The following is a 20800-nucleotide window of genomic DNA, read 5'->3' as shown; positions in this document are numbered from 1 at the left end:
TATTTTGATATTTGGAACATTTTCACCCTGGTATTTTATTTAAACCGTTCTGTTCTTCATGAATATGTGCTGCTTGGTCCTTGAGTAAAACATTTAACAGTGCGAAAGTGGAGTATTTTGTTGCTACAGACTTAGACCTTCTGAAGAGCCTAATCAAAACCAGATTTCTTTTCCTTTAATTGGAAAAGAAATGAGTGTTTTGCACTATACACTAGCTAGTTAGCTCTATCATAAGCAACCCCCTATTAATCACGTCCCATTTTTTGCAGCTGTGTACAGTAACTGACCTGCCTAGATACACTCTAACTGAAGCAATTAAGGATCTTTTGTATTTTTTATGTAATTACCACTTCTGAGCCAGGTTGCTAAATACTTGGGACATTTGGGGGTATAATTTCAAGGTCATTATATTTTTGTTCATCTCATTTCCTAGGAAACCTATTTGCAGACTTGCCTAAAGCATCCCAGATACAGTACATTAAAGTATGGCAAATTAATTTAATCCTACCTCCTTCCACTCAGTAGGTGCATGTCCATTTTTCCAGTGTATAATACACAGTATATTTTTAAATTTTAAACTATTCCTGGTTTTAATGATGCAAACAATGGGGAGACCAAATAAGCTAAAGGAGCTAAGACATTTATCTCTACATTCTGCCATCTGTTTGAAACTGCTGATGTAATTCCAGTTTTAAATTACATTAGATCCTGCCTTCTGGACCCCTTTCCCTATTTACTTTTTTTTATTTAAGGCTTTAGAGAAAGCAGTGCCTTCAGGTTGTTAACTACTTAATAAGAAACTGTGTCTTTGACTGTTTTCAATCTGCACTTAACTGTAGGCTTCCTGGACAAAGAGGTATAATGGAAGTAATAGCTTTATTTCCAAAAGATGAAACTCATTCTCTGTGTACAATTTTATGAGATCTGTTTTCAGCAATAATGCTAACAACCAGCAAATTTGTTTATACTGAAGAAACAGCAGAGATTAAGGGTTGTGTTCTTGCATACTCTATTGTCTAATGTTGGAATTTCCAGTTTTATCTCTGCGTTTATGCTTCTGAATTAGTTTAATTTATTCTATGTAACCTCTCCCCCTTTTTTACTGGCCTAATTAACTACCTTATATTTATTTTTCTTAGCACTTAGCCTTTTGAGTCTGCAGTGGCAATTCTCCATTCTCTTTTCTTCTGGTATCTTGTGGCTGGATTCACTTATTTGTCTGGATCTATTACTAATGCTGATCTTTCAAGAATTTGCTTAGAGGAGTATTGGTCAGGCTCTGTCTTCAGCAAATTTATCAGATACATAGCTTGATTTTTGCACAGTCATAATAAAGTGTTGAAATCAAGATTCAGATTTAAAACATTTGCATCAGAGAAATTAAATCAATATATTCTGGTTTCCTTTATTTTTTTTTTTTTTTTTTTACTTTGGTTACATTCTTTATGTGCCCACAGTGTAGTTGGAAATATAAGGGCTTTGGAAGAAAGACAGAGTCTTGTACTGAAAAGTTTGCAGACTTCTCATTTGTATTGATTTTAAAAAGAGAACACATAATTAAATTAAAGGAAATGCATTTCCAGCTTATTTTACTCATCACGGTACTGAAATTTTTCACAAGCATATTATCAAAAGTCACGATAACATTTTAAAATTGTACAGATTTTAAGATGCTTGGAACAACTTACCCATTTAGAAATCCTGAACCTTACCAGGCAAAAGTCTGAAGAAAATGTGGAAACAGATTGGTTTGATTCCGATCCTTTTAAAGAAAACTTATAGTTGTCTAAACTTCATTTGGAAAATTATTTAAAAGTGAAACGAAATCCCACAAAATTAAACCTTTTTTGTTTGCCTCAGAAAGAAAATAGACATTGAGTTTATATGGAATTTAAACAGACAATTTTATCTTTGACTGTCTGACTTAAATATAGAAAAATTGTTATTAATAGAAATTGTAATTCACATACAACTCTTGCCATCTTACTGAATGGCAACTAGGAGCTATGTCTATTGTTAAATGTTTGTTAATATTGTTAAATATGGATGTTAAGTTTTCTAGTTGAACAAGCTTCCTGAATGATAGCGATTTTGGTAATCAGTCACTGAACCTTAAAAGTTTCTGGGAAAGAACCTTGATCCAAGTTTCAAAGTTTCACCTTCCTAAGTCAATCCTAGATGTAAAATATATATAATCAGTCACTGTGGCTTTAACTATCGTCACTCTTAATCACAAGAAAACTCTGGCAAGTAAAATGTGACAGACTTAAGTTCAGGCTTTCTACATTTCCCCTCCAGCCATTAAAATCAATGGCTACACTAAAGCAGTGGCCAGCTTTTGGAAATATGGATGACTCTTTGTTATTTGTTTATGCCTAGCCTGGTCACCACCAGCGGTGAAAATCTGAGGCAGAGAGGCATAATATTACCTCTACACTCCAGCATTGCCAACCCTGGCTGGATGGATATGGAAAAAGTCAGCAGCTTCCCATGAAATGTTGAAGACTAAGCCAAGCAGTGCAACGTTCAACCCTGACCTGTGTTTTCAGAGGCTGGTAAAGAACCATGTAAACTTTTTATGCCATATTTTTATATGTGACTGTATTTTACAGTGATTCATCTTGCTATGAAAAGACACCTGCAGAAAACTTAAACCAGAGATGCCCAGACAAAACAAAGCACATACATATTTTAAGTAGGTCTGAAGCTGTTGAACGTGCCAAAATATTGTCAGTTAAAACTTGTTATGGGAGCTTATATTAGCTTTTCATGGATACAGACAGTGATGCAAAGCAGAGCAAGGAGTGTTGATTTCCTGCTTACAAAAATACCATTAACTTATAGAGTCTGAGCAGTGTCTCCCAAACAAAGAATTTATGACCCCATCTCAGCCTACAAGTTAAAAATAATTAAAGTCACATTATTTGTTCAAATACTCAAATTCCAAATGTTTGGTAACCAGCTGCCTGTTGTGGAAATACTTCTGCACAGAATTTGTATTCTAGGCCTACCATGAAATCAGTATGCAAAATAAACCGAGGAATGATTTGTTAGAAGAACTTTTTGTTGCGAAAATGTAATGAATATTTCATGATTCAAATTCAAAGCAACAATAAATTTAAAATACCAAGTTTTGCTGTGATGCATAAAAGCTATTCATCATAACTGCTAAATACAAACCATATTCACTCCTGGTAGGAACCATAAATATGACAAGAAGTCCCAGAAAGTTGTAGTTATGGTTAAGGAGCCTACATAATGAATACAGTAAAATTCTTCCCAAATGTTTGACATAATGCTGTCTTTCCTGAGGATAGATTGCATTTCATCGGCATCAAGATTTACAAATCAGGGTCACCAAAACCGAAACATTGTCGCTGCATCCCTAGAATGTGACAATGTAATATAAAGTATATTTAAATTTGATTAAAAAAAAATAAAAATCAAAGAATATGGCTTACTAAGTCCTGTGCCAGTTTATTTGCAAGAATCTCCAGACATTTTCCCCAGTGCCCACACCAGGCCTTTCAACACAGCTCCTGGTCTGAAAGAGACCCTTTCAAAATTATAGACCTCTTGGTAGCTAAAAGATCCTTTAGTAAATTGAAACACAGTGCTAACACCATGGACTGTATTTCCCCTGGAATGAAATATATGTTGTGATTCTTGGGGTCTATGCTGCTGAAACTTCATACACACAATAGTGTATGTGTTCCTATGATAGCAAGACTGATTTTTAAGCTGATTGGATAAATTTGGTTTGATTGGTTAATTTATTTAGTGATGCTGAGCTCTTACATTTTTCTACATTTATTGAAAGGAAGCTTTTGCAGCCGCTCTTGGTGCTTGTTTGAGGTCTTCTGAGACCCCACGCGTATTTCAAGAGAAATTCAGTCCAGATGAACTGTGCTATAACCAACCCCTGATATCAAGAATGTTGTGCATAAATTAAAATATGTTACATAAATAAAAGAAGTCGCTGCCCCTGATCCACTGTGATGCTGGGGCCCAACCCATCTGAAAGAAGCTTTGCAAGACAGATTGCAAGCAGCACGCGATAGATATACTCTGCAGAACAGTGCCACACTCTGGGTTGTTCTACAGAAAAAGCTCTGACTGTGGTATCCTTCTGTTGAAAGGACTGGGGCTGCCTGATCTGACCACACAGACAGTGCAAAGTTTTGGACAATGAGCAGAAATACCGTGGTTCCGAGACATAACAGAAGCAAGGTTTGTAGGGAGGACTGATCTTCCACATAGCAGGACCCCAGCTTAAACTCCAATTAGAAACCTTCAAAAAAATCAGCAGAGACTATGAAGCATGAGTGTTAAATACTGCTTATATTGCTGAATATGAATATACTAATTTTCACAATACTTATGCCAAAAGGTATTTACTTTATATGCTTTTAAAGACACTTTGCCTATAGGGCTTGGATCCACTCTTAGTAAAATTGAGTGAGCTAGCTAATGAGCTTCTGGTTTTGAGCAACTTGTCTCCATTTTCAAAAGATTAGACCCTCTGAGAGTCCTGTTACTCTTATTTTCATAAAGCATTTGGGTCGAGCTACTGTAAGGTTGCAAAATATTGCAGAACAGTCAGATTCAGAGATTATTTAATCAGTAATAAAATGTCATTGTAGGCAGCATAGCGGTACTTCCTAAATCCCTATTTGCATGGTCGGCTTTTTTCATTAAAATCTGTACTGGCCATTCTCCAAAGATGCAGAACTAATGCTATCTGCAATTATTGGATTTTGCTAGGCACAGAGTTCGACAGGTATAGCGTTAATGACTGAAGAACAGCTAAGCAAGCCTCTGATCTATTGCTCATTGTTTAAAAAAGAAAGGAACCCAGCCTAATCATAGTTAGTTATAATATGACTCAGACCAGCGGAATAAATAGCTCTGCACCTTTTCTCCCTGAGCAGTAAATGTAATTCATTGCTCTGTATTTTGCAAATTATGGGCTTCTTACTGAAAAATGCTTTGCTGAGAAATAAGTAAGATGTAAACTGATTTCCAACAAGTAGGGATGTGACAGCTACCTATCATGGTCGTATTCTTGCCTGTTGGAAAAGTAATGTATTGATAGGAAAAAGAGAACATAAACTAGTCTAACTGTCACTAGAAATATCAGTGCCTTTTAATTAGCCCTCAGCAAGCCTAAGTTATCATGGTGTGTATTTCCCTGTGTTGATAAAGCTGTGAGGGAGAAAGACTGCAGCTAATAACTAGCTCTGAGTTCAGAACTGCAGCACGTTTGGTGAAGCTTCTGGATGTTGACACTTCCTAAGAACAATGGAGATGTGGGTCCCCAGCAGAAAGAAAGAGGTGAGTTTGGATACAGCTGCATATAGGCAAAGGATCTAAACTTTGCATTTGTAATTATATTATCTACTGTAAAGATATACATTATATCTTATAAAATTGCAGCTAAAAGTATTGATGATTCAAGTACTTTCCTAAGGAAAAGGAGCTGAAAACTTTGTCTTCTAGAGAATATAGACCTACTAGGTGAATTTAAAAATTTTTTTTGAAAAAAAGAAATCTCCAGATACTATTCTTTCTTACAAGGCATCTCTTAACTGGACATTCAATACTATTATTAATCAATCAAGTTTTAAAACTTTTTATGTTTCAAATTGCATCATTATCATTAATTCTAATACTGACAGCTAAGTTTCGCTTTCTAGTAAAGCAGCCTGATAATAAAACATGGTGGCAAAACAATGCATCTGTCCTGAAAATGTCATTTTCCTGTATCTGAAGTCCATCAGCCCAAACTACCCTGCTCTTTTTCTACTGTCTGATTAACAGGAGCTGCAGAGAATGGCATCAAAACTTAACTGTCTAGTTCGTTTTCCCCTTCAGTGTCATGGTCTCCATCCTGTTGTTATGTACTAACAGAGAACATTTTAGTGGAAAATGGAATGATCAGAGGAACAGTGATCAGAGGATGATACAATGATCAGAGGAACCTATGAGGCAGGACACAAGTATGGTCATAAAGGGCTGTTACTGGTGCCCATGCCTCCGAAGAAAAAGAAGTCCAATCTTCACACATTTCCATCTGCAGCAGGCTTTGGTCAGCTGAAGTTGTTCTGCACAGCCACCAGAATGTCTGTCCTGGAGGCACATGTTGCCAGGGCCACCCATGTGCTGAGGGGAGACCAGCACACCACTGCCTCAGGGTCAGTCTATGGGTCAGGGTCTGGATCAATGAAGTTCATCATCAGATACAGGCATGGCTGTGTCAGACTGGGAGATGAGCACACCATCCTCTGGCACTGGTTACTCTTAAGCCACCCATGGGCTGCAGAAGGTTGTCATTGGGGAGCCAAGTTAAGTTTGAATGAGCGCCTGTAGGATCAGGCGCTGGCCCACACAGGCAATGGATGACATTTTTGTTGACATGCATAATACAAAAAGGCTGGGGACTGACAAGCTGTGTGTCTGAAAACAGCCTGGGGGTCCTGGTGGTCAGCAAGCTGAACACAAGCTAGCAGCGTGCTAGCAGCAAAGAAAGCTAAAAGCATCCTGTGCTGCATTAGTAGCAGTATAGCTGTTAAACTATGGGAAGTGATTACCCAGTACATCCAATTTTGGGAACCCTGGCACAAGAAGACTTGGATTGACTGGAGCAAGTTCAGCAGAGGACCACCAAGGTGACTGGGGCTGGAGTGCTGGGTTAAGTGAACCAGGGGTTGTTAGGAGGAAGAAAAGGCTTCAGGAGCACCTTACAGAAGGATATTACTGAAGAAGTGTATCTAGGCTCTTCAGAGTGGTGCATGGCAAAAGGGCAAGAAGCAGTGGGCATAAACTGGAATAAAAAGTTCTCAGACTGAATACAGGGACAAATGTTTTCACCATGAAGATAGCCAAGCATTGCAACAGGGGTGGAGAGAGGTAGTTCTACAAGTTGGAGGTTTCTGACACCTGACTGGATAAAGCACTGAGACTCCCAGTCTGACTTTTCCCCTTCAAATCTGAATTACTCTCTGATTCAGGGAATCACTTACTCGTCTCTGCACAGTGAGTGCACTGTGACAGGGAGAACTAAAGAGTCTTCTGTGGCTGGTGATTCTAGCATAAGGGTTGCAGAGCTGAACCTCTTGGAAGGCTATTTCTGTTTCATGAGTTTGGTCAGATGGTCTGTTCTGGAGAAGGGGGGTAAGGAAAATGATGTATTTGATGGAATTAGGCCATCATTTTAGGTCATTGCTGAAAATAGTAGAAGATACAAAACAGTTTAACACAAAGCCTCCACTATTGTAAGAATAACTTGTCAGTCTCTTGCTTGAAAAGCTAGATATTAAAACATATATATCATTGCCTAGTTGTCGCTCATAGTCAGTTACCAGTACTTGGAACACTTCATCTTATACTTAAGGAGCAAGAAATATCATCTGGATTTTGTGGGTATTTAGTGATAAGCTTTTCTAAGTTTTGGATGGTGATCAGACCTTTGTTACTCCAGTCACAACCAAATTCACACTGGACTGACATCTAAGTTTTAGTTTGAGATACTCCTTCAGGAGACATCTTTAGCCTATTGATGTAGAAGTCCTTTTTTTCAGAGCAAGGTAAATTTTCCCTATGCCTGGAAAGAAGAATCAGCCAAATATTGTTGAGAAACTTTGGGAAGCCCCGGATGGATGGACAGCCCCAGATGGGATGGGTGGGATGGAATGAGTAGGAACACTGTACAGTGAATTTAAAATTAAGGTGTTTTTGTAGAATTTCACAGATATTGATATTGTGTCACAGAGACATCTCTGTGACCATGGCCCAGCCCTGGGGTTCAAATACACTTCTGCTGTCTGTTTTTCCTTCGTTTCATTCAGGTTGCCTTCATTCAAGCTGTAACTTTGGATAGTTGTTACCAAAGACAATGAATATAAAAAGAACTTCAGACCACCCCTGACCAAGCATAACATGCACATTTTTGTAGGATGACTGTCACACTCTATAAATATAATGCCAAATGAGAACACTTGATGTTGTTTTGTGACATTAGGGGTATGGGAGGAAATACCTAGTTCAAAAATGGTTGTCTTTCCTCCATTAACTAGCTCATAAAACAACAGATAGTTGATGATGTCTGTCTTGCAGTAATGCTTTAGTTAGAACAATGATTCAGGTACAGCTAGAAATATACTTCTAGCTGTTTAAAAGGCACATGCATAAAGGAGGCCTCTTTAATTTCCTCAAGACTCTAAGACCTGGAAAAAAACAAATCTTTTTTTTTTTTAAAGAGAAAACACATGGTGAATTGTTAATATCCATTTTTGACACTGATCTTTTTGTTCTTGGTGCTCTGGGCATTTGTGGAGTTGGACATCTAGGTCACTGATACTGTGATAGCTTGCTTTTTTTTGCTCATGTGGGACTGTGTAGAGAGGTCACTGAGAATTCAAGATTCACCTGTGGTGTCTTACACAGCCTCAACTATCAAAATTTGCTTTAAGCAAAGGGCTTATTCTGACTTTTCAATATAGAGATATATTTAGTTTAATACTTCACCACTATATGTTTTTTAACTAAAAATCACAAAATAACATGGCAGCTTAAGCTGGAAAAGTCCTATTGAATTTTCTAGCCATGAATTCTGAAGCAATTTTTCTTTGTGAACTACTGTACAGCAACATACTCTGACAAAGAGTCAGTAACACACTTAAAGTTGTCAGGTGCATTGGGGTTCTGTAGCAAAGTGGAACCATGATAGTACATGCCAGCCATCTGCTGGGACCCTACATGCTAGCATCTTATCAGTCAATGCCTGGTCTGTCTGAAATTGTGACTTATTATACCAAAGGTAACTTTTTTGCAAGTTGTGTCAATAAATGCCAGCCAGCAAAGCTGGTTTGAGCAGGTCACTTAAAAAGCCCCTTGAACAGCTGTGTTTCAAAGACTGAGGCATGGAAACTGCTGCATTTCTCTGCAGGCTCAAGACATCTTTTGTTACACAGCTTTTCACATTTTTTACCAGATTAGTATTAAAAATGCCATGTTCTTCCTTTCTAAAATGTTAAGACAAGTTTTCCTAATACCACACAAATATCACAGTCATGTTTTTTCAGCCTGCAGATAATATATTATTGAAATTATTGAATAATCAAAATATTTTGGTGGAAATGTTATTCAGATTGGTGTTTGTGTTGTTTTGTTTTCACCAGGCAATTCGTTGGATGAAGTATTTATAAATGTTACAAAAATATTAAGAAATATTTATTGAAATACTTTATAGGAATTGAATGGTTATTTTACCCTGAAAACATTATTTGACAATGTATGTTAAATAAGGCATCACCAAGAGCCATATACTATTTCATCCATGCATCCAGAATGGCTTCAATTTTTACTACCAAAACCAGTGTGCACACACAGTATTTATACCAACACTTATTTCCAGAAATGATCTGTAGAAGTCAGTGCCTTTGGAAACAAATCTTCGCCTTCCTATCTAAGGTATTGATTGCAGTGTTTAGTTATGGTGCTTAACTACTTACGGACACTGTTCTAAACTGTACATGCTATGAATGATCTGCCTATATTCTCTTCCAAGTTACTGATGCTTAAAAAAGAGACCTATGAAAAAATCTTTTCCTAGATGAATCCAAAGCTTATAAATGCGTTTTCTTGGATTTTCTGAAGGAGTTTTCATTCTGCATGATGGTGCCGCTATTGCAATTTTTGGTAGAAAGTCCTCATGAAACAACATCGATTGTTTTGCTGGCATTAGTCAATTTTTACCATATTCATGCTCCCTGCAAGTTTTCTGTTTCTTGCAACAAGATCAGCCAATTTTGCTTTCAGTAGGTTTATTCTTTATAAATCTCGTAATATGTATCACTAATGATTCCACTGCTGATTTGAGGACTTAAAAAAGGAGGCTGCTGTAGCCTGTGTCCAGCTGCCTACATCTTCCTGGGACCCTATATTCGTAGATGGGGTTAGCTGAAGTTCAGAAGCCCACGAGGAAGGTCTCTTCATGAAACATGGCTCCAAAAGCAATTCTTCCCAACATAGGAAACGCTTCTCTTTAAAAGTTGTTTTAGTCTTTTATTTCGGGCAGTGGATATTTTGGCTTGTACCAAAAGCATTCATCTTCTTTCACAGCATAGATCATCAACTGTGAGAGGAATTTACAATAACCTGTTGAGAAAGTTTTCTGTCAGTGTTGCCTTACTCAAAAGGCAAAGCACCTGGACAGGCAGACTCTGTTAAGACCACTTGTTAAGTTCTAACTTAGCACTGTTTCTATGACAGCTTTATTTGGAGCAAATGTTTAGGTCATATTACACAAACAAAAGAGAGCAAAGGCAGAATGTAGCAGTGCAGTAAAAGCACCAACATTACACTTCCTGCAAAATCTCGTAGATACCATATTATAAATTTGGTACTTGATAAAGGTGGGGCAGCTTGCATTTGAAGTAAGTGCTGCTCCATCCAAATAACTGGATCAAATATGAAGAAGTAGATCATAAAATACGCAAGATTTTGCCAGAATGAAACCTAGACTTACATTTTAGAGCCTGAAGAATCTAAGTACTTCAAAATGCTGTATTTATCTCAGCTTCACAAAAGAAGTAATCAAACTGCTGACTTCTGTGCATTTTTATGCAACCAAAGGCACTGGATTTCCACATTAGTAGGAAACTGGACTTTCACAGGAGTATGTAAAGGTAAATTTACTCTGAATGCACAGGTTGCTGAGTGAATGGTGCTGAACATGAAGTTTAACTTCATTTATGATGTTGAGACATATATATGAAATTTTGTATTGGATGTATGATCAACGAGAAATAATGATTAAGAATCCATGTTAAAATCAACTGGACACTAATAGACCTTAATGTGCAGCCATCTTCTTAAGAAGTCCCACTTAATTTACCTCAGTTTAGAAAAACATTTAGGGAAAGCTCTGGCAAAGGGAAGATCAGAATGAACATCCATTACATGACAGATAAATCATCTCAGAGTAGACATTTTCCTTACTATCACCAATACAGAATTATATTGATCCCATTTAAGTATTTCAGATATTGTCTGCTACTTCATACAAAGTACCAGTGTTTAATTTAAAGCAGCAGCTATATCCACTGGGTTTTCAGGCAAGCTTATTTTCCAGCTGCTTGTGGAAAATATTTCTGCTGCTTGTGATGTCCCTGCCCTGGTGTTTTTCCAGTCATATTATTGCTAAAGCTAAACCAAATACGTACTATCTACTACTTGAACTTCTGTTTAGCTGAGCTACTAAACACACTACCACACTTGCACAGAGTACATAGCTTTTTGTAGACTGAAAGATTTAAGACTAAACAATCGGTCTAGAAGCCTGAGAAAATTCCTGTAGACACATTGAAAACACTTCTTTTCAATAGTCAGCTAAGTATCAAGGCTACTTAATGATCAAATCAAGATCTGCAGACACCACAGCCTGCACACTCTTTCTTAGAAGATTTTAATCTTTGTCCTTGTCCTTCAGTGGAGTTTCTTTCCAGAGCATCTTGGCTTAATAAATGCCTTTCAAGAAGGCTTCAGCACAAGTGAGAGAGTACTTGTGTAGCAATCTTGAGTTCTTATCAGCTGTATAGTGATCAGGTGAAGGAATAATTGATTTCAATCAGCAACACCTGCTTTTATAATTGCTCAAGTGATTATAATTCAATAATAAAAAGCCAATTCAACTATCTTTACTCAGATATTAACCTCTGATATACAGCATGAGAGTGAAATTGCAATTGGTTACATTCCCTTAAGAAAACAACCAGTATCATATATTTATCCTGTTTTGGTCTGTTTTCTGTCTTATTTTCCCTTGTTAATTTACATTTTCTTCAGAATAAAATATGTTTACATGTTCTCAGTTGAGACACTCCCATTGCTATCCATTTGCTACCATTGTTAGAAATACCCCATCTCTCAAAAGGTTCAATTATTTTCATTTTTCCTTAGAGTTATCTTTTCATGATTTGCCCTCTTCATGACAGCTTTACGTTGTTGCCACATCATCCAACTTGTGTTGTCCTGTAATACCTATATCCATTTCTGAAAACTGCTGCTTAGCTAGTTATTCCCCCACAATTTTTGTGCAATGCCTCTGTCCTACCCAAGTACAAATATTTGCAGTTGCTCTGATTGAATTGCACCCAGTCTTTTTTGTAGGCATGCCTCCATTTTGTCAAGATCATTTGTATTCTAAGCCTGTATTTCTCTATTCTTGCAGTCATTCCCAGCTTTGTGTTGTGTGCTTGTTAAGTTTGCAGGCTCTCCAGTCCATCTTCCAGGTGTCTAATGAAAGTATTGAATACTAAGAGTTCCAAGAGATGTTACTGCAGATTTCTTCTCAGCACATCTCATTCTGCCTACTAAATTAATATTAACTACCAACATATTACATTTTCTTCTTATTTTCTTCTTTTCTTTTTCTAATGAGACTTTTTTTCCCCTGAAAGCAGAAGTAAAGATAAGTAAGTCTGTGATTCCCTCCCCCCCAACTTTTTCTTCCTTCACAAATTAAACCAGGAGTTTGTCTTTTTAAAATCTTGTGGCATCTTCCTCTTTTCTGTAGGTTCTCAACAGCAAATCTCTTTTTGACAAATGAGAGAATTCCATGATGAACATTTTTTTTTTGGCATAGCTGATCTGAAAACAACCATGTGTATTCTGTTAGCTGCTCTAGTAACCTGTTTTAGACTTTGTCTCTGATGTGTTAGTCATTGGCTTGCAGTTGTGAAGAGTGAAATAAAAAAAGAAAGCAAACATGATGATGATCTCAGTCCCATTTGTCCGTACCATTAATTGTTCTTCAACAACCAGACTAAAACTCTACTGATCATCTGCTTAGCACTGATATAGCTACAGAAATTATAACAAGATATTAGTCATATCCCTCATTAGGTATCTCATATAAGCATTTCTAATTTCACCTGTTATGTACTTAGACTATGTTCTATGGTTGTTCTTACCAACCTGACCTGGTTTCTACCTTCTGTATACACTTTTCCTACCTAGAATATGAATCTTTACAATGTTTATTCTTAGCAAGATGGAGCTTAACGTCACTCATCTTGGCCACTGGAAGGTAGTGACAGCATTTTTTTTTGAGAGACGTAGTTATATTTTATCCAATCAGCAGCCAGGATTAGTGTTTTATGACCCTACTGGAAAAACAGCATATATAACATATAACATATAATTGGTGCCAATCGTGAGCAGGAGGAGCCCAGCCATCTGGGGACGTCACTGTTAATTGTATGGTCATAGTGCCACCTTTCCACAGGCTGCACATAGCCACATTGTGCTTCCAATGGCATGGCACAACTGTCAGCTCTTAAAGGCAAGATACCACTGCAAGGGAAAAGGAGTTCATACAGCAGATTGGCCCTGTGAGAACACATCTGCATGACACTGGAGAGACGTGGGCATGAGCACCAAAAAGAAAATTTTAGGAGCATGATCTAGCATGTATCTTGTTTTATGCATTGTATGTAGAACAAACTCAGGTTCCTTTAGTCTACTGGGTGCCAAGACTCAAACATTGTGCTGGTTTTCGGGTTTATGTCATGTTGAATGATCAGAAATGAAGTAACTACTGGAAGAGTAAATATTTTAAAATATTTTAAAATTTATTCTACATGAAAAAATAAGACCAAAATGTTAGTTTTGTTTTTAACTTGTTTTATCTTGTGCAACTCTGTTCATATTGTTTGAAGGTTAATTTATAGCATAGTGACAGAAGGACTAACAGACATATTGTCAGTAGAATTGGTGAAGTTGATACTGAAGGCTTTCCCAGTGACTTGACACAGCTCATGAGTGGCTTATACAGAGATGAAAGTAGGCACAAGTAACTCTGTTATCAGCAAGAAATGTATGTCTTGCACTCTTGACTTAATATCTTGGTGTCGTGGTTCAAACCCAGCCAGACAACTTGTTCACTCACTTCCCCCACCTTCTTGCCCTCCCTCTACTCCCAGAGGGACAGAGGGGAGAACCAAAAAGAATGCAACTCCCACGGGCTGAGGTAAGAACAGTTTGGTAACTAAGGTATAACACAAATCACTACTGCTACCACCAATGATAATAATGATAAAGGAAATAACAAGGGAAGAGAATACAACACCTCATCACCAGCTGACTGATAACTTGCCCCCCCAGCCCGACCAAGCACCGACCGATACCTCCTCCAACCCTACAGTCCTAGCCCTTCTGGGTAACTCCCGTTGCATCCTGGGCATGACGTGCTGTGGTATGGAATACCTCTTTGGTCAGTTTGGGTCAGGTGTCCTGTCTCTGCTTCCTCCCGGCTTCCCCTCCTCCCTGGCAGAGCATGAGGCTCACAAAGTCCTTGGACAAACCAAAACATCATTGTTATCAGCTCTGTTCCCGAGCTGAAAGTCAAAACACAGCACTGCACCAGCTACCAAGAAGGAGAAAAATGACTGCTACTGCTGAACCCAGGACACTTGGTCCATATTTTCTCTCTAATTCCCTTTGTTTCTTATTTAACCTCATATATAAGACAATGGGAGAATGTAAACCTGACCCAAATGATGGTACATGCTGACTCAAGTACTTCTTTCAGTACTTGAGTCCTATGAAGGGAAGTACCGTGAATGCCATGGTACAAGTAATTATAAACTAGGAGAATCTATTGATTTTTCTTACGCACTGAAGTGCTCCGGTATGTACCTGTTTAAAGAGGACTTAGGAACAGGCCCCTGCCAAATAATGGGTTATCTTGCTTATTGCTGACTCAAATCTTAAAAGCAGTATCGCTGAAGATGCATAAGGAAAACATAACCCATCTCAGTCTGTCTTAAGCTTCAATGCTCGTCAAAGTATTTGAGTTACCAGAGTAATTTTAGTAGAAGTATTAGAGTGTTAGACCTCTAGTACTTCTAAACATTCTACTGAGAAGTTTAAAAAAAAATTTAAGCAGAAAAATCCACAGATACGTCTATAAGATGGTGTAGGGAGAAGAGTCTGATGGAGGAATTATGTTTTTGAAAGCTTCCCCTTCATAGTACGGCTTTCTTAGGTCTTCTGAAACGATGTGAAAACTCCATGCAAAACTGAATGAATTAAAGACAATTCCTGTCATTGTAAGTTTTAAAAAATATTTCTTCTCTGACCTTTCTGCCGTAAGGGTTACAGATGGTTTGCTATGAGAAGTTGACACCTGATACTCAAAATGAGAATTGTTTCATTCTGACGTTTCAAATAATTGTGTATTGTTGCCCATTCCATGGGCATAATGCTTACAAGGCAGAAGGCTTGAAGAAACCAGGGGCTTGGACTCTGTGCCCAAGAAAATAGTGCTGCAGGGAGAGTAGCCTAACAGTAAGCAGCCTTGGCAAATTCTAGAAAATTAAAACTATTCAAAAGGCTTTTCTTTTTGTTTGTTTGCCTAGTTTTAAAATGATATTCTCAGTGGAGATGTCTGGAACACTGCCTATTTGCATCAACATGAGGCAAAAATTGTCATTTTATTTAGAAAGAGTTGAATCTGGTTGAACAGCAAAGGTACTTCTTGGTATATGACTTGATGAAATACATTTCTGGTTTGCAGCTATGGCTATACTCTGTCTTCACCTCTTTAGAGAGCCTGTGTGTCCAAAGGGGTAGCTGCCAGTCTGGGAATATTGCAAGGCATTTTCACGGAGCATTATAAACAAGATGTTTTCTCTCACATGGATCTCATTTTTATTTTCTCTAGGTCAGTTGCTACCCTTGCTCAATGATAGATTACTGAAAATACGTGATCATGGTGCATGGCAAAGCACGACAGCACAGGGCTACTTACACAAGGTTTCTTCCCTGTCTTACAGACAATCTGTAAAGAAAGTGGGTCATTACAAAGCTACCTAGAGGTGATTTTTCAGATCCCAAAAATGTACTTTCTGCAATGTGAGGTTTTTTTTGTCTTTATGGGAGGGCCAAGGTCTTTGGCCAAAATACATTTGTAGGCTTCTCTTACAGAACAAATAAAAAAATCAATCCAGAAATGTGAATGTATCTGTTCAGAAACTTGCTGCATTTTCCAGTTCACAGAAGACCGTTTCCTGTCAGTACAAGAAGAGAGCTAAACCACTGATTTGTTTATGGATGAATAAAAATCCTATGGCTTTAGAGTGCTTTGTGTGTGGGGAGGGGGAGAACAAGGGAAGGGAGGGAGTTGTTGGGCTTTTTTCCCTGTGAAATAAAACCATGTTATTTATGTGCTTGATTCACCAGCAAGTGACTGCATTTAGCACAACTTCAGGTTTTGGAATAAAATCTTTCTTTAGCAACACTTACCTGACCAGAATAACAAAGCCTGGCTCAAATATAAGGGGGAATCAATTCCAGAAATAAACATCTATCTGTTCTATAACCAGGTCTAATCTTCATTTGCTGAAGCCTGAGCTGGCTCTTCTAGCTCCTTAAGTAGGGAAAACATCATAACTTGAGCTTCAGTTTCCTGCACATGCAGATTATGGGACAGCTGTCACCTTTGGGGTTTGTGGAGGGCTGCTAGGAAAGACATGACCCCAACTCTCTGCTTCCTGGTTTTAAGAATCTTCCTGGTTTTCTGTCTCTTGGAGGAGGAAGAGTAGAAATCAGCTGGGTGTATGGGTACACCTGGAACTACTCCTTCTCCGGTTAACGCATATAGCATCCTGGTTTAATTGTGTGTTAGCATTATGTTTAGAAAGGACTACATTTACTTGATTATATGCCCCTATAAACACTGAAGTCAAATACACTGGTCCCAAATCAGGCATTGGTATAGCAGTCGTAATGTGAAACAAGACATCAGCCTGAGTGAGTTTGTGAGGTTTTGTGTGTGGGTTTAAAAGAAAGAAAAGTGCTGGGATCCAGGAATGATTAAAGGAAGTTAATCTAGAAATGCTGCCATGCAGCATTCCAAATAAGAGGAGAGGACTGATTCAGCCTGTGCAGTTTGTATGCAAATTGATCGTGCACAGGGAGATTGGTTTTGACAACTTGATTCCAGCAACGCTGCAAGGCACCTAGAATGGTCCTACTCTCTATTTTCTCCAGCTCCTCATATTCCTTGAGGTCTTGATAATGAAAGACTCCTGTCCAGACTAAATGTAGCTCATGTTGACAGGGACAGCAAATACACATGGTAGCTTTCATGGTTCCCTGTGAAATCTTTTGACTTTTTTCATGCCCTTTCCATAGGGCAAGCTGTTAAACAACATATGATTTCTGTTACCTGTGTTGAGATTTCAGCAGTAGGATTACAAAAGATATGCAGGTCTTTAGAAAAAAAAACATTCAGAAAATGGTGTTTGAATGCTCTTTGGACTCTCTTTAGGCTTCAAAGGAACTGCAACACTTTCTCCTTAACCTCAGTAATTGCTGCTTAACCAAAGAAAAAGAAAAAAAAAAAAAGCAGATTTTAAAAAGAAATCGTGCAATCTAGAAACATACTTTCCATCTGTGTATTGCGGCTGAAATCCAAAATAGGCCAGCTGGTCATAGCACAGCTCACATATTCACAGTATCTATCCTCTGAATAAGTCATTTCATCATAAACAGTGGAAAGCAAAAAGTGGAGCCTTAGCTTCTCTGATTTTCTCCCTGTATTTGACACTCAAAGGACTGGCAGGTACTAAAAGATTCCTCTTTGATGTTAAATTTGATACCGTCATTGCATTTTACTTGCTGCTCAAATATGTCTTTTTAAAACTGTGTGATCCAGGATGTGGAGTGGAATGTTTGTTGTGGCAAATGCCTCTCTTCATTGGAGCAGTTTGGTCTGGCAGTGTTCCCAGTTTGCTGTAGATTTAGCAAGTAAGTTGTGCACAATCCCTTGATTTTTGTTCTTGCTTTTTGTGGCACTCTCTCTATATCTTGAGACCTCCTGGAGTTTTACAGTAGTGTCTTTCAGTATATACATATTACATCTAATCAACAGGGACTGATCCCAGCAGACTAGAAATTCCTCTTTAAGTAGTGGGAAATCTCTCTTCCCCTCTGTATTATTGATTTTGCTTTGTGCATAGAGGCTGCAACCCTCCCCACTCCTTCCCAGGGCTGGAATGTTTTAAACCAGCAATTGCCACTCTGTGCTGAATCCTTTTAGATAGAAGACAAGAGATGATGTTATGTAGAGGAGGAGAAACAAATGGCAAAACCCGCGGTAACAGCACCCAAGGACCATGATGTTAGTCATTGTAGTCTTTTGAGGTGATCTAAAACAGTTCTGATCAGATGCAATGGATATAGAGCCAATGACCAAGCTTCATATGAAACATAACCGGTGAAGGAAATATGGACATGGCCGAGGAAACTCCTGCAGTTATGAAAGGTTCTCAGGCTTTGACTAGCAGTCTGTGGGTGTGGAGGCACCAGACTATATGAAAATGTATAAGGGTTTTGGTACTGCTTAAGTTCTTCCTGTCTTTTGTAGTTTGGGGAGGCCTCCCCATCTGTCTCGGTGGCCCTCCACTGAACTTGCCGCAGTCTGTTGAAGTCTTTCTTGCACAGAGGAGAATTATGTTGAATGTACATAAAAACTAGACCAAATGACAGCTGAACTTACGGTTTGGTGCTTTATTATTTTATCTGGTTTTACATTCTTAAAGTATGAATCTAGACAGAGTGTGTTTAAAGTACCTTGTCTACATAATGGTCAGTCTTTTGGATAAATCAGTGATGGAAAGCATGAGGCTAAAGTCTGTATCCTCAGCAAGTGGATATTAGGTTTGGAGTGGGAACATATGCAAAAGAATGGCTGCATTCATAAATGTAACCAAAACCCCTGCTGTACATACAATGCAGTTTCCATGCACAGTCAGTCATGCACACCTGTATTATATCTCCATGGCTAAATAAGTGTAAGCACAGCCTTACTCCAGGCTCTCAGAAAAATACTACTATGCTTTGTAATTGCAGCTGTGTGCTAATATGATGCCTCCTCCCCATCAGCAATTGTTTTGCACTTGTAATCGTATGTCCTTTTCTGTACTCCTTAAAGAACATCAGCTTAATCCAATTTTGCTTTTTCTTTAATAACAAAATGTCTCATTTGGCTATTAGTTACAAAAGTGCACTTACTAGACACAAGTTTACTAACATTTACTAACAGAATCATTTAGGGAAAAGGGAACCTCTATAGGTCCCCAGTCCAACACCTAACTCAGAGCAGGACCATCTCCAAAGTTACAGTAGGTTGTTTAGGGCATTGTCCAGTGAGTATCTGAATATCTCCAAGGATTGAGGCTCTACATCTTCTCTGGGCTACCTAACCCAGGGTTTTACTGCTCTCATCGTGCAGCTCTAGTCGTAGTTTCTGTTGTTGCAACTGGTGTTCATTGCCTTTTCCCTATTACTGTGCATCTCCAAAAAGAGTCTATCTGTCTTCTCTATACCACCCATATCTTGGGTGGCTATAGAGATAACATGTATAGTAGCTTGGAAAAACTTGGTTCTTAATGAACCCTGTAGGTCCTACTGTAAATCTGAAAGGATTCCCTCTCCTTCCAAGTGGCTATGAAGTGGGTTTTTCTCTGTGAAAATTATCACAGTTGTTTGATCCTTTGGGCTATGCCGGTCCACTGCCTTTGTTCTCAACTCTGGTGTGTGTATTGGAGTGTGTCCTGCTTGTTTCACCTGCATGGATATGCCCTGTGCTAGTTCTAATGTGAAAACTAGAGAAGTCTATGAGATTGTGATATAAATTTTCACACAGGGTTGGTAGTGATAAAAGACAATTGATCCCTGAGATAGGATTCAAGATTTCAGTCTCTCTGGAATGAAAGTGGAACACAGGTCTGTGTGTTTTCTCCCAGCTCTCCAGTCTCCCTCTGTGGCCTGGCTCACACTGCATGTGTTCAATCCTCTCTTACCTTCATGGCAAGATACGTGCCACATGCACCTCCTATCAGGATGAACAGCTCTATGCGAATGAATTTTGATAAGATCAGGTGGACTGCTCAAGAAAAGCTGGCAGTCTTTACATATGTACTTGGACAGTGTTATATACAATGTATTTTGCTTCTTACCCTAGAAACTGTTTATTCAAATCTGGTTTTGTGTGAGTGGCTCAGGCATAAACACTTGCTGTCACTCAAGCAGTATTAAGTGTGGTTTATATCCTTCCAGATTTGTTTATTTGTGGTGTGGTTCCATCCTTAGAGATGCCTGATTGTTGAGATTTCTGCTAATTCTTTGCCTACTCATATACTTTTAGCTTTACTCAGCTAAGTAATACTGCCAAAGTTTAGCATGAGCCTGTTAGACTGAGGTCTGCCTCTGTATTAACTTACTGTAATGAAAATGTAAAATAACTGCAGCAAACCCCTATTCTAACTACATATACAATCAAATATGCCCTTAAGTAATTGGAACTGTAGGATAGAAAGCAAAACATTGCAAATCGTACTGGTTTGCAATAATTCATAATCCTTTAAGCATATAAATCCACCAGACAGCTTCAAAGTGCAATTTCTGCCACCAGCTATGTTGAAAATACACTTACATACTTCGTACTAAACTATAGCATCAAGCAACAAGCTATGCTCTAGGGATAGTGTAGAGCCCCTATCACTCCTCTGCCAGTCCTGGGAGCTGTCATGTCTTAGGGAGGCAGAGTGCCTCCAGAGCTGCTCTTGCATCACTATTAATTAGGGAGCAGTTTGCACTCCTTTCTGCATCTTGTCAGCTTTAGTGGCTGGTGTGCAGGATGAGATAGTTTCGTCCCCTTAGTGTATGCCATAAGAACTGCTACAGTGGGTTAGATTGGAAGTTCAGCCAGCCCAACACGCATTTTCTGACA

General features: G+C 38.5%; 2 long non-coding RNA genes across 3 annotated transcripts in view; one reads left to right on the top strand and one right to left on the bottom strand.

The window, feature by feature from the left end:
• Positions 1-20800, bottom strand: part of LOC134165183 (uncharacterized) — a 498306-nt gene that overhangs the window by 180163 nt on the left and 297343 nt on the right. The window lies entirely within an intron of this gene.
• Positions 17049-20800, top strand: part of LOC134165176 (uncharacterized) — a 42857-nt gene continuing 39105 nt past the window's right edge. For both annotated transcript variants that reach the window (XR_009965420.1, XR_009965421.1), the window contains exon 1: positions 17049-17629. This is a non-coding gene — a long non-coding RNA (uncharacterized LOC134165176). The remainder of the gene's footprint in view (positions 17630-20800) is intronic.

Source organism: Pezoporus occidentalis, unplaced genomic scaffold (genome assembly GCF_034315485.1).
Source record: "Pezoporus occidentalis ecotype Australia unplaced genomic scaffold, CSIRO_AGI_Poc_V1 ctg231, whole genome shotgun sequence".
In the NCBI taxonomy this organism is placed as follows: Eukaryota; Metazoa; Chordata; class Aves; order Psittaciformes; family Psittacidae; genus Pezoporus; species Pezoporus occidentalis.
The sequence above is the reverse complement of the archived record's forward strand: the minus strand, read 5'-3'. Positions and strand labels throughout refer to the sequence as shown.